A 14,832-nucleotide genomic window follows, 5' to 3' on the forward strand; every position below is an offset into this window, starting at 1 on the left:
CACAAAGCGTTCTAGTCACTTGTGAGATGGCTGGAGTTCCATTTAAAGACATCAAGAATCAGAACGTGGTGTTTCATGGTGCAGCTTTCTTCAGAATATGACTTTGTAAAAAAAGGCACCACAGCATTCCTTATAGACTCATAGACTCTAGGACTGGAAGGGACCTAGAGAGGTCATCGAGTCCAGTCCCCTGCCCTCATGGCAGGACCAAATACTGTCTAGACCATCCCTAATAGACATTTATCTAACCTACTCTTAAATATCTCCAGAGATGGAGATTCCACAACTTCCCTAGGCAATTTATTCCAGTGTTTAACTACCCTGACAGTTAGGAACTTTTTCCTAATGTCCAACCTAAATCTCCCTTGCTGCAGTTTAAGCCCATTGCTTCTTGTTCTATCATTGGAGGCTAAGGTGAACAAGTTTTCTCCCTCCTCCTGATGACACCCTTTTAGATACCTGAAAACTGCTATCAGGTCCCCTCTCAGTCTTCTCTTTTCCAAACTAAACAAACCCAATTCCTTCAGCCTTCCTTCATAGGTCATGTTCTCAAGACCTTTAATCATTCTTGTTGCTCTTCTCTGGACCCTCTCCAATTTCTCCACATCTTTCTTGAAATGCGGTGCCCAGAACTGGACACAATACTCCAGTTGAGGCCTAACCAGCGCAGAGTAAAGCGGAAGAATGACTTCTCGTGTCTTGTTTACAACACACCTTTTAATGCATCCCAGAATCATGTTTGCTTTTTTTGCAACAGTATCACACTGTTGACTCATATTAAGCTTGTGGTCTAGTATGACCCCTAGATCTCTTTCTGCCATACTCCTTCCTAGACAGTCTCTTCCCATTCTGCATGTGTGCAACTGATTGTTCCTTCCTAGGTGGAGCACTTTGCATTTATCTTTATTGAACTTCATCCTGTTTACCTCAGACCATTTCTCCAATTTGTCCAGATCATTTTGAATTTTGACCCTGTCCTCCAAAGCAGTTGCAATCCCTCCCAGTTTGGTATCGTCCGAAAACTTAATAAGCGTACTAACTATGCCAACATCTAAATCATTGATGAAGATATTGAACAGAACCGGTCCCAAAACAGACCCCTGCGGAACCCCACTTGTTATACCTTTCCAGCAGGATTGGGAGCCATTAACAACTACTCTCTGAGTACGGTTATCCAGCCAGTTATGCACCCACCTTATAGTAGCCCCATCTAAATTGTACTTTCCTAGTTTATCTATAAGAATATCATGCGAGACTGTATCAAATGCCTTACTAAAGTCTAGGTATATCACATCCACCGCTTCTCCCTTATCCACAAGGCTCGTTATCCTATCAAAGAACGCTATCAGATTAGTTTGACACGATTTGTTCTTTACAAATCCATGCTGGCTATTCCCTATCACCTTACCACCTTCCAAGTGTTTGCAGATGATTTCTTTGATTACCTGCTCCATTATCTTCCCTGGCACAGAAGTTAAACTAACTGGTCTGTAGTTTCCTGGGTTGTTTTTATTTCCCTTTTTATAGATGGGCACTATATTTGCCCCCTTCCAGTCTTCTGGAATCTCCCCCGTCTCCCATGATTTCCCAAAGATAATAGCTAGAGGCTCAGATACCTCTTCTATTAACTCCTTGAGTATTCTAGGATGCATTTCATCAGGCCCTGGTGACTTGCAGGCATCTAACTTTTCTAAGTGATTTTTTACTTGCTCTTTTCTTATTTTCTCTTCTAAACCTACCCTCTTCCCGTAAGCATTCACTATACTAGACGTTCCTTCAGACTTCTCAGTGAAGACTGAAATTCCTTGTTTATTGTGTCTTCTATGTCAAATCCTCAAGTAAAAAAATGTCTTTTTTCCCTAAGCATCAGCCCTGCATACAGCCTGGGATCTGAGAGTCAGGCTAGGTTCTTTCTTTCCCACACTGCATCCCAGCCATAATAGATTTTGCAGGCCAAATTATGCTCCATTGACACATTGTGTAACCCCTTGTTTCCAAATTTATCAGCTGTGAAGCCCTGTTAAAAGCTAAGGAGATCTTAGGAATGTCACTGTGCTCTCCAAATTATTATGAGGAGTTGCCAGGTGTTAGGGCATAATTTGGCCTATAGGATCTTTATTACTGGTGTTGATGCATGCCAAGGTAAGGACCCACCTTGGGTCGAGTCCAGATGGAGGTCTAAAGTGTTGAGAACTCAAACTGCTAGAAGATTTTCTGCCAAAATGTTTTCTCAGTGGAAATGGCTTTTGGAGAAAATATAATTTTTTGTGGAAAAAATGTCAATTTTCATCAAAATGGAAAAACCCAAAGACCATGACATTCTGGGTTTTCAGTTGCAGAAAGCTGTTTTGGTTTTAAACTGAAAAATGTCTGGTGTTGCTTGCAGAGGAAACAACTTGGGTTGGGAAAAGAAAAATTTCAAAGCAAAATAATTTCCCAGTGAGCTGTGCTGAGCACCCAGCAGCTTCCACTCAGCTCTCTGGGCCTATCTGTAGACCGCGGCATGACACTATCAGAATCTGTCCCTACGCTCTCCCTTTAAAACATTTTCAAATATCTTTTGGCAGATCTCTTTGAAAGCTTTACTGCCTTGTAAAACTCAGATCCCAATTCCCACTCTGTGGGACAGTGACATACAATACAACATCTCTGACATGGCTGGTAGACATAGGAATGCTATTTGCTGTAATGCACAGAGGCAAGCTGCTTGCAGCTGTCTGGAAATGCACTGCACCCAGAACAGGGTAGCCATGATAATAATAATAATAATAAATAGAACAACCCCCCACACAGGGTTTTGTTGTAGAAGATATACACCATCATCACTCACCTCAGTGTGCCACGTGATGGGTGGTATGGGCAACCTACTGTGACAACACATGAAAAATGCACTCGTTTCCTGTCAGACACCCGCTGTTCCTTGTGCTCAATCCAAAACAACATAGTAGAGCTTGAGACGTCTCTAGTTACTAACAAGGGCAGAGCAGGTTCTCTACATTATTGTGTCAAAGCTCTTTGGGTGTTATCGCATACAGTTTTTCACAATGTGGTCACATCACAGTAAGCTCCTATGTGCATTTAGAATAGTTCTTCCTTAAATTTTCTGGGTCAAATTCATCCTATGTACAATGTATCCATATTCAGCTTTGAAATTCTGCATTGCAATCCTTCAAGAATTCCCCATCTTCTCCAAAGCCTTAGCATATTTTAGCAATTAAAAGGAGTACCTCAATTCTCAGATATCGCTTAAATATCAGCTACGTTTATTTGGAAGCTATCTACAAATGCACAAGCTGAGATTTTTCCGTGTCTGTTAGCCTGAGGAGAATGGACTGACACAATTTTCCTTTGGATGTGACATGGGTGATGACACATGTGAATGTACCTCATATTGCATGGTGCAAGAATAGTCAGACAAATCCAGAAGTGTAGTTACACGAGTTTGGACAAGCAGCAAAGAGTCCTGTGGCACCTTATAGACTAACAGACGTTTTGGAGCATGAGCTTTCATGGGGGAGTACCCTCTTCATTGAAGTTTGGACAGTGTTATTTGCACCTCATTCTGTGCAGGATTTTCTCATTACTCATTCCTTTTCTTCTTCATGTGCATAGGACATCCAAAATGAACCCATGTTCTTTCCATCCCTTTTCGTCCATCATTACAATAGGAGTTGCTATGGAATTTGTTCCACTTATATCGTCTTTTTAATTGTCCTACTCTGTAATAGCTCTTTAACCATTCCACTGGAGATTGCAGTCTTGGTAGCTCTCTCATGCTAAGCTGGGTCAGGTCATGAAAATAGTCTGAAGGGAGGAATATGGGGAATGTGTGATAATACTGACCAGGCTTTCTCCAGTGAAGTGCACTGGGGAGTGTATGGATTTGGCCTACAGCCCTTGTCTGCTTTTGTTTACATTCTTGAGGATAAAGGGGTGAAATTTCTCAGCTCCAACCTCCATGCACACCCATCAAGGCTGAGAAAATTGAGCAGGGCTCCCTCGGGGGTGTTAGGGGTGCTGTGATGCTGATAGCAGGGAGACTATCTCTCAGTGCTCCCCTTGCTGGTGTGTAAGGAGCATGGTGCCCCTGCGGATGTTATAGAGGGAGAGGAGGCAGCAGTGTGCTGCCTCCTGACTTGTCTGGCAGGGAAAGGAAGAGATGGGGACAGAACGTGGGAATCGGGGTTCAAGGCGAATCAGGATGGAGGGGACCAACAGCCCCTCTTGCGCTACCCCTGCAGTGGGCACCACCAGCTCAGACGTTTGTAAAGGTGGGAAGCTCCATCTTCACCAACGTTTAGAAATGATTTGCTCAGGAGATGGTTGCTCGCACGCTTTTAAACACCACCTGTTCTTCTAGTCCAGTCGGAGGGAATGGGATAACCTGCACACCCAGCGAGGTGCAGGGGCGTGTCAGCACTGTGTCCGGCCTGCTTTGACTAGACTGACAGTAAGTGGACTTCCCGCAATGTGATGTCAGAGTCTGTCTCTCAGTATATTTTGTTGAGAGGGGAGATGGTGACTTGCAGGAGGGAAAGCAGGATGTTTGTCATCGGATTCATTTTTCTATCTGTTCCCCTTGATTCCTTCTTTTTCCTTTTATCCTTGGGTCCTACCTACATCGCTTCCTTGAATTTAACTCTGTTCTTTAACCCTAATACAAGGTTTTTGTTCTTACATCTACTTGCTCCTTGTTGCCTTTACTAATAATGATTGATGTCGCAGGGGTTGCAACCATTGTCTATTCATTTGTTCTCCTGGCCACTAGCTGGAGACATTACACTGTCACATAAACACCACCCTGTACCGGAAACCTACTGACTGATACTTACCTACATGCCTCCAGCTTCCATCCAGGACACATCACACGATCCATTGTCTACAGCCAAGCCCTAAGATATAACCATATTTGCTCCAATCCCTCAGACAGAGACAACCACCTACAAGATCTTTATCAAGCATTCTTAAAACTACAATATCCACCTGGGGAAGTGAGGAAACAGACTGACAGAGAGAGAAGGGTAGCCAGAAGTCACCTAGTACAGGACAGACCCAATAAGTAAAATAACAGAACACCACTGACCATCACGTACAACCCCCAGCTAAAACCTCTCCAGCACAACATCAATGATCTACAACCTATCCTGGAAAACAATCCCTCACTCTCACAGATCTTGGGAGGCAGACCAGTCCTTGCTTACAGACAACCCCCCAACCTGAAGCAAATACTCACCAGCAACTACACACCACACAACAAAAACACTAACCCACGAACCAATCCCTGTAACAAACCCTGTTGCCTACTCTGTCTCCACATCTATTCTAGCGACACCATCATAGGACCCAGCCACATCAGCCACACCACCAGGGGCTCATTCACCTGCACATCTACTAATGTGATATATGCCATCATGTGCCAGCAAGTCCCCTCTGCCATGTACATTGGCCAAACTGGACAATCTCTACACAAAAGAATAAATGACACAAATCAGACATCAGGAATGGTAACACACAAAAGCCAGTAGGAGAACACTTCAATCTCCCTGGACATTCAATAACAGATTTAAAAGTAGCCATCCATCAAAAAAAAAAACTTCAAAGAGAAACTGCAGAGCTACAATTCATTTGCAAACTTAACACCATCAATTTGGGCTTGAATAGGGACTGGGAGTGGTTGGCTCGCTACAAAAGCAATTTTCCCTCTCTTGGTAGTGACACCTCCTTGTCAATTATTGGGAATGGACCACATCCATCCTGACTGAATTGGCCCTGTCAACACTGGTTCTCCACTTGTGCAGTAACTCCCTTCTTTTCATGTGCCAGTACATTTATGCCTGTATCTGTAATTTTCACTCCATGCCTCTGAAGAAGTGGGGTTTTTTACCCAGCTTATGCCCAAATAAATCTGTTAATCTTTAAGGTGCCTCCGACTCCTGGTTGTTTTTGTGGATACAGACTAACATGGCTACCACTCTGAGAAATGATTAGGGGTATAGAACACTTTCTGTATGAGAAGAGATTGAAAAGACTGGGACTTTTCAGCTTGGAAAAGAGATGACTAAGGGGGGATATGATAGAGGTCTATAAAATCATGAGTGGTGTGGAAAAATTGAATAAGTAAATCAGGGATGGGCAAACTATGGCCCAAGGGCCATTTTAAGCTGGTCCACGAGCTCCCGCTGGGGAGCGGGTTCTGCCTTTGCCCTGTTCCAGTGCTCCAGCCAAGGTGCTGGGTCGGGGGCAGCACCATGTTTCTTACAGAGGGTCTTTGGATCAGAACCCAGAGGAGTGGGTGGGGCTGGAGGGGATGGGGGAGGATGGTAGGAAAGCCCATGGAGTGTGTGTGTGGGGGGGAATAGGAAAATCTGTCGAGCAAGGGGGTCTGACCCCCAGAGGCTGGAGTCTGTCTGCTCTAGCCTTCAGTAAGGTTACTGACCTACCCCACTGGCCTGTTCAATGCCCCGATAGGGGAGAGATTATTAACGATCCAGCTGGTGGGCTGGAATCACAATGAGGAACTACCAGATACAGAGCTAAACTGTGATTGGGCAAACTAAAGAGAAACTGAGGCAGACTGGCCCTATCACCAGCTCAGCTGCTTGGGGGGGAGGGCATCAGCAGCTGCAAGCAGCCGTGGACAGGGACCTACTAACAGAATCACTCTGTTCTGAATGTGGCACCTTGCTATACAGGCACGATTTATTTGTCTTTTTGTTAAACCTTCACTAAATAAGGCCTCACTCCTGAGATTGACTCTGGGCAGGTGGATTCTTATTGAAGCCAATGGGGTGCAGGATCGGGGTGTACCTCTCCTCAACTAGCAAAGAACCATGTGATCTACAGAAGGGGATTGGGGTAGCGAGGAAAGAAAAAAAAAAGCAACACTTGTTTCCCACTGGTCATCCCTCCCTTTGCTCTGGAGTGGGGGGCGGGGGGACAGTGAATTCTAGGCACCTAAATTGCTTAATGCTCTGTCAAGCTGCCAGAAGAGAAAAGACCCTTAAAGGATGACATCAAAATGACACTACTGATGCTTTACAGCATGAAAACTAGGGTGATAGAGGAGACTATAAAGTTATACATCATGAAGAAGGCCAGGCATAAAGGACACAACAAGTGGACCCAGAGTATAAGATGGGATTTCCGTATGTAACCGACATGACTAAAGTATCTGAGGCTGGCTCTGGATGTCAGCGGGGACTTTGATGTCCGGTTCCATGGAGGCAAGAGAAGGCTCTTGGGCCTGGCTCCACAAAGGGACTCTGGATCCTAGAAAATCACTGCAACCCCAAGCCTGAGTGAGGTGCCCAGGCTCCCTGTACGACGCATGGGGGGAGAGAGGTGCCTACGAAGGGGATCTGTCAAAGCCAGCACGCGAGGCGGGGGCTGCCCAAGCTAACCAATGGGAGATGCTGAGGAGAGGGGTGTGTGCTAAGCCCTGCCCCTCTTGCAGAGTTAGGCATCTAAGGTGCAGGGAGGTGCCCATCTCTGCTTGCGATTCCACAGCCGGGAAGCCGTCACCGGGAGCTGGCTCTTTTCAGAAAACCTAGGCGTTCTGGCACAGGGTGTGACCATCGGCTGGAGGTTCAGTGGCATTACACCGATTTACACCAGTCTGCAGGGCTGTCTCAAATCTCTGGGTATCTCAGCGTGGCCACTCTCTGGATATACCAAACCTCTCTGGCCCATTAGGCGTGGAACCAAACTTGACCCCCTCCTTGGTCTGAAATAGCTGGAAGGTGGTGACTTTCGGGGTATGCTGCAAAAAGAAGGTTTGGGAGAGATGAGGGGAAGGGTGTGCTTCCTGATGATGAAAGGGGTTGCTGGCTGGCTAGTTGGCTGACTTCCTGTGGGCCTGAAAGCTGTAATGCTGCCCAGGTTTAATTTAGCCGTATTTATTGTATGTGAGGGTGCCTGGAACACTAGCCTCACATAGGAGACTTTGTATTTTAAATCTACACAGATATTGGGAGCCCCTACTTGAAGCATTTTGATGCCTCAGTCTGGGGCACCCAAAACCTGTGGACTGTCTTGACAATACTGGCCTTAAATGCTCTGTCGCATTTTCCTCCCCTCTGCAGAATGGCAATGCTTGGATTTGCCAACTGTACCTCACAAGGATGTAGTGAGAGTGAATTACTTAATCCTGCTTCCAAACGGTTAGATAATCACCACATCATAGTCCAAGAAGGAGCTCAGCTAGCTCTCCTAATGGAGATCAAATGAAAGAGGGCTGGCAGCTTATGTGATTTAAATGGGACGCTCCCTATCCCAACCCTAGCTTGGCATCTTAATTCCAGCCCTGAGCGGGCGGGTATATACTGGCAGACTACCGTGGTTTTTTTCTCCTCTTCCCCTTCCCTTAAACAAGATACAGTGAGCCTTGCCTTTGATACCATATGCCAGCAAACATCTCTGCTCACGTGAAGCAATACATGAGAAAAGCAAGATCAGTCCAAAGTACAGGAAAAACAGAGTCTAGGAAAAAGGACTGCAGAAGACCCTGCTGCCTTTCCTGTCTTAGAAAGCGAAGACTTTTGCGTGATGCTTGAGTGTGCAAAGCCATGCCGTGCTTGTGCTGCCGTGGAAGGAGAAGAAATGAGATTTCAGTCCTAAAAAGGCAGCCCCGGGGCTCTGATGCTAAAGGTTGCTAAATGCTACCAGCTGACCTCTCACATGGGGTCCTAGAAAGCTAACATAAGTGTGTTATGTGACGAAAACAGTGTGTTTGGCTTTGTTTATGAATAAAGATTTTCTTGAGAGAAAGTACAATGTCAGGTATAGCTTGGAACCCAGATATAACCTGGGGCTAAAGACTAAAGTCTATTGCCAATTCCCTGAGCCCTAATCCACTTTAACGTAGTACTGTCGCAAACAGCACTATGTTGAAGAGCACCAGGGAATCTTTTGTGCGCACCAGCTGGTTCTATATGGACCAATTAAAGTGCAATATGTTAGTGCGAGTGGAAATCACACCTCCTGTAGTGCACGTTGCCCCACCATGTAGACAAACCCTTAGTGATTCCAAGAGAAACACCCAAGTCAAACAATTGCTGAAGGGCTCAGGGAATTGGTAATAGACTACAAGGTCTTTAATCTCTAAATCCCTTGTTCTAATCTGGCCTAGGGCGATAGTGATTACCAGCTGGTGGTCTCAGTCCAGTTCTAGGCAGATAGGTGTCTGTATAACAGCCTCCAGAACTGGCATTAGTTTGACATTCTCAGTGGCAGAACGAGCACAGAGATACTAAATGAAACTCCTAGTCCGAAACACGGCTTTGGTGGATTAGCATCAGGGCAGTGTGGTGAACGTGTCAGAGACTCTGGTCTCCAGCACTGCACTGAATTCCTAACAAAGAAATACAGTAATAAAACCACCTTGAGGTTATGTTAACATTATACAAGGGGCCTGAGGCTGTAGTGCTCTGTGCATTGTGGAGTTATTTACCCGTGTGCAAAATGGGTATAAAATGTTGCCATTCTGATTGTGGTAGTGTTTAACACCCATTTTCCACTGTCTTCGTACAAGTGTAAATGAAAATATTGCGCCCAGGGCAGAGCAGGATCAGGCCCAAATTCTAGCTCCGGTTAACATATTTAAGAGGGTTGAGACAACCAGAACATCTAAATAGCAAAGGAATCTGGCATATTAACTCATTTGGTTTTTTATTAAGTAATATCAAAACAAGGTAAAATAAGTAAAAACAACAACCCCCACCCCACCAAAACAGCCAGCCTAACAAATTAGTTAGAATTCTTTCCAAGTCAACATTCTTTTACATATCCTAAAAAATATACCCTGCCATAAAAATAGTTGTTAGTAAGAAGATGTCAGTGTACAATACTTAACACAATTCTATGGTTATTCTACTACTACTAATCCTTGTGTATCAATCAGTATTTTATCGCTTGTAAGAAAGCATGGAAATCATTAGCAACGACTGCATTTTTTCTTAGAACAAGCATCTCACTACAAAATATCAATGGGACATGACTGAGAATTCTGACGTCCTGCTTTTTATAAATCCTTGTAAATGATCAATTGATTTTAGTCACTTTCCAAAAACTGGCTTCATACCAGAGCTGGCCCAAATTCAGAATTTCCATGCTTTGGGGGGAAATGTCGACATTTTGAACTTTGGCTTTGTTCCAAAAGAGAACAAACATTTTTGAAATTTCCTGAAAAAGGGAAAAGCCTAAAAAAAAAAAAAGTGTTGACATTTTTTTCCTTGGGTAATTTCATCAAAATTAATTCGATGTAATGAAAAAAATTTCAGTGTTGTTGAAAAGGCATTTTCCAATGGAAAATTGTTCCAGCAACAAATCTCTGATGAGCTCTGCTTTCTATGGAGGAGACCCTCCTCCCCCAACCATTCCTTTTTGCTCCTGCAGGCACTTTCACTTGGGAATAAGGCACAATTCTGCAGCCGTGGCAGTCAGTAGGACTGGCTCAGACCCATAACACTTATAATCCCAAACAGTCATTGAAGCTAATGGGGCTGGGTAGGCTTGGGCCCCAGGTTTAAAGGCCTGAGCCATTGCAGCACGTGGATTCCTGACATCATGTAGCAGAGATCTAGGTTCACATTTCTTTAATCTGTTTAAATTGAACATCCAGTAAATGGAAAAATCAGGCAGTAACCAAGTTGTGGCCAGTTTATTCAAACCACAATAAAGGTTTTAAATTAAACCGTGACATCTCCTACTAGATGATAATGTTTTCCATTTCCACCATAGAGGAAATACAATGGCACATGGGGATTAATGAAAGAATTGCTATTTTCCCCTGCATATACCTTGAGAACTATTACTGTGTATAATGGTGCTTGGGAAATTATACAATGTTTGAGAACAGATGTTAATTTTAAAGTTGAAATTACAGTAATGATGAAAGCTCGGTTATTACAGCTTCTCTTCACAATAAAGAGTAGCCTACACTGTCCGACATGTAACAGGACCCCGGTTCTTTGTCTTTTTATATTCAAACTAAGATATGCATGTGCCAAGCAGCTGCTGTCACGTGCATTCACTATACACTGTGTGAAGCATTTCATACACACAGCCAGGTGGCTTTCACCAAATGCCACAGTCTAATCTCTGTTTCGCTGGTGTAAATCCAGAGTGAGTTGAGTTTGGTCTTTAATGTTGAAGTATGTGAAGTAAACAGGGAAAGAGAAGGAGTGCCAAGTACTAAAGAGAAACTGGCTTGTAGCCATCTCTTGAAGTTGGCCAGTCATGTTTTAAAACCTGAGTAGACTTCCAGGGTGGGATTTTCAAAGGCATTGGCCTACCTTAGCTCCCACTGATGTCAATGAGTGAGTGGGATTTCAGGCATCGGGCAGATTCGCATTTTCATGCGAATTTTGAAACAAAACTATGACGATCAGTCTCTCTGAGCACTCTGTACAACAGGCATTGAGTCTGTCTGACAGTGGGAAACATGGATCCATCCTTTCAGTAAGGACTATTCACGTGACCCAGATGTGCCATTATTTATAGACAAGCGTTGGTCCAGTGACTACCCTTTCCTGACTGGGATCCAGGTTCATGTGAAGAATGGGTAAAATCTTGCTAAGCACTCTTAAGAGGGCTGGGAAGAAGGCATTCAAATGCCAGACAAAGAAGAATAGGAATCAGAGCCAACAGCATGGTTTATTACCCAGCTAGACCCAAATAAACAAAGCACTTGAAAATGGCATGGAGCTAATCCTCGGACTAAAACGGCTAACAAACCGAAAGCTAAAGTACTTACCGTTTAACATGGGACGTGATACCTTTACTACATTATGCCTGGACCCTGCAATCCTTGCTCTCGTCAATGGGGCTACCCATGTGAGTAAGCATTATTCACACAAGTAAGGGTTCACAGGATCCAGTTCCAAGTTTGTGGCAAAGCTTGAGAAAATTCCATCTGGTGTGCAACTCAAATGTTTTTTAAAAAACAAGGAAGTTGGACCTGCCTTGCTAGCCCTAAACCTAATGTATCTATTTCTCTATCTACATAGCATTGGCCATGGGTCCATCACAAGGTAGCTGTGCTCTGTACAAAACTAAAAATAACAATCGTTACAACAGAGCCTGGTTCAACGGCCCAGAGAGAAGTAACTGAACCAACAAACTAAACACATGGGCAAAGGAAAAACGACAGGAGGAGAGTGCTGGTGACCTGGTCCACTGAGATAGGCAATACCTGCAGGACCTCAGAGGGTATGGCTAGCCTGCACAATAAGCCTGGGCTCTCACTCAGGTTTGAGCCCCCGCCCTCCTTGCAGCCACACACAAATCAGTCTGGCTTGGGTCAGAGAGTACTCAGGACTGAGTCCGAGGACCTTGCTGGGGGGGTGGGTCAGAGCTTAGTTTTGCAGTGAGTGGGGTCCAAGCTGTATCATTCTGCAGTGTGGACGCAGCTCAAGCCACAAACCTGAGTCAGAAGTTCTGGGCAGTGCTGTATGGACACATTTGCATGGCTGTGAGAGCTGGGCTCAGAAATTGTAAGCCAGGTTTACAATGCAGTGTGAACACTCAGGAGCAGGCTTGGAAACACTGAGTCCAGGAGCCCAGGTCCCACCCACCTGGGTTTACAATGCAGTGTAGGCGTATCCAGAAGGACTCCAGTGGCCATCCTGGGGAGTAGAGGGGAGTCTCCTTGTCTGCAGTGATCTAGCAGCTGGTGAAAAGTTGAGCTAGGCCATGCCACTGAGCTTGGAGGGACATAGCGGGAGACATGTTGGGCCTGCATATTTAAGGGTTCTGTAGAGCATCAGCCAGATTAAAATACATCAGCGAAAGTTAAGATGCTATTTACAGTGCTGTTCTGTGGCTTAAAAATGCTAATCAGTTTAAAAAAAGAAAGAAACTTTGAACTATTTATGCAATCCCAGGTTTAGTGAGTATGGTTTTCTGTGGTGTAAGTAGTCCTCATTGATTCTGTTTTAGTATTCTTCCTCTTCATGGTATTGTGCCTAGGAATCCCAGTCGTGGATCAGGACCCCACGGTGCTCGGCGCTGTACAAACAGAATAAAAAGATGGCCTCAACCTCAAAGAGCTCCCAATCTAAGTAAAAGAGAAGAGACAGCAGATGGCTACAGATAGACTCGGGGAGTACAGGGGAATAATGAGACAGTGTTGGTCAGCACAATGGCTTTAACACTTTGCTCATCTATTACATGCCTTTCCTGCCAAAGTGGGAGAAAGGAGCATGTATATATACATATGAAAGGGTCAAATTCTTCAGGTTCTTATTGAGTTTTTACTCAGTTCTGTCTCAGGGCAACTCTCCCTGACATTACATACAGACCCAGAGCAAGAATCAAGTGAAAACTGAGCAACGACTTCAGGAGCTGGGCCAGTCTTTGTGAACATGAGGTTGCACTTCACAGGGAAGATGATGTGCTGTTTCTCTCTCCTTGACCTTGAACACCTCCTCTGTGGTGATTTGTAAATAGGAAAAGAGCCTTTCTGTCTTCAAGCAGGGCAAGGAAACTGAGCAGCAGGCCTGTGGCTGGGGTCAGGAGGGAATTAGGCCGCAGAGCTATGGTTAAGAAGAACCTGCTCCTTTTCAAAGAGCAGCAGTGTAAACAATTGGGGTAAAGATGCCCAGTGAATGTGTGTAACTGACTCTGATACAGTTAGCCTTGGGCACCACAATCCAGTTTGTTTCTTCCTTGCTTCAACTGTGTCAACTGAGGGGCCCTTGTATGGGTCTACCACTAGCAGTGACTGTGTTCGCTAAAGGAATTGCAGGCTTATGTTCCTGTTGCTTGGGAATTTCTGTAATAGTGGTGGGAAGGGGGTCCTAGGCCATCCTAAAGGATTCAAATTAGGAATGTATGGCAACCCTAAAGGACCTGACTGCCCCCCTTCCTCAGACTAGAGAAGCAGCTTGCTTCCCGAGAAGTCCCATTGATGTCAGCCTGATTCCACAGTACAGGAATCCTCTGTGTAAAGGTGGCAGAATCCGCCTAAAAGATCAGCTTTTGCATTCCACTGTTTAAATGAGTTTTTTAAATGGACACAAAAGTTTGGTCTGAATCTTTCAAATCCCACTGAAGCCAATGTCTGTTTGTCAGGGGGTGTGCACCCCACCCAGAAGGGGATAAGAGGCCAGGTGGGCCTATTAACTCCACAGGCTGAACCTAGAGGAAGAGCCAGGGAGCAGGGAATTGCTTGAAAGCAGGCTCAGCTGGGCAGGAACAGGATGGGGCTATAAAGCCAGGAAGCTGGGAACAGATAGGAGCAGCTGCAGGGAAGGGACAGTCACTCCCTGAGGAAAGGGAGGAGAGTTTAGAGCTGATGCGCCCAGGGAAAGGGGTGAGGGAACCCAGTGTGGGAGGAAGCAGTCCAGGGGAGGAGCAGTAAGGGCTGGGAGAGTAAAGCCCAGCACTGCTGGGTTGAGGGTCCCTGGACTGGACCCCAGAGTAGAGGGCAGGCCTGGTTCCCCAACCAGCCACTGAAGGGGTGGCACCTGCGGCAGCGAATGGGAGGACTGCCTAGGACTGCTGGGGGAAAGACTTTGATATACCCCAGAAGGGGGGAACGCTGAGTGACCTGGCTGAGGGCTGAGCCATGAAAAGGGCGCTGCGGTTCCTGGAATGTGGGGGGCTGCAGAGCAGAGAGACAGACAGAGTGATGGCGTGCAACAGCGGAAATGGGTGTGACCCCATGAGCTAATCCCCAGAGCGGCCAGGAGGAGGTGCCAGATTAGCGGTGAGTTGTGCACTGTCATACTGTCTATGTAGGGGAATGTCTGTTATTTGAGAGATGTGCGATTAGCTGGTTTTTTTTTGGTGTACCAGCAGTTTCAAAATATCAAGGGAAAATTTCTTCTGGCT

Source organism: Gopherus evgoodei, chromosome 6 (genome assembly GCF_007399415.2).
Source record: "Gopherus evgoodei ecotype Sinaloan lineage chromosome 6, rGopEvg1_v1.p, whole genome shotgun sequence".
In the NCBI taxonomy this organism is placed as follows: Eukaryota; Metazoa; Chordata; order Testudines; family Testudinidae; genus Gopherus; species Gopherus evgoodei.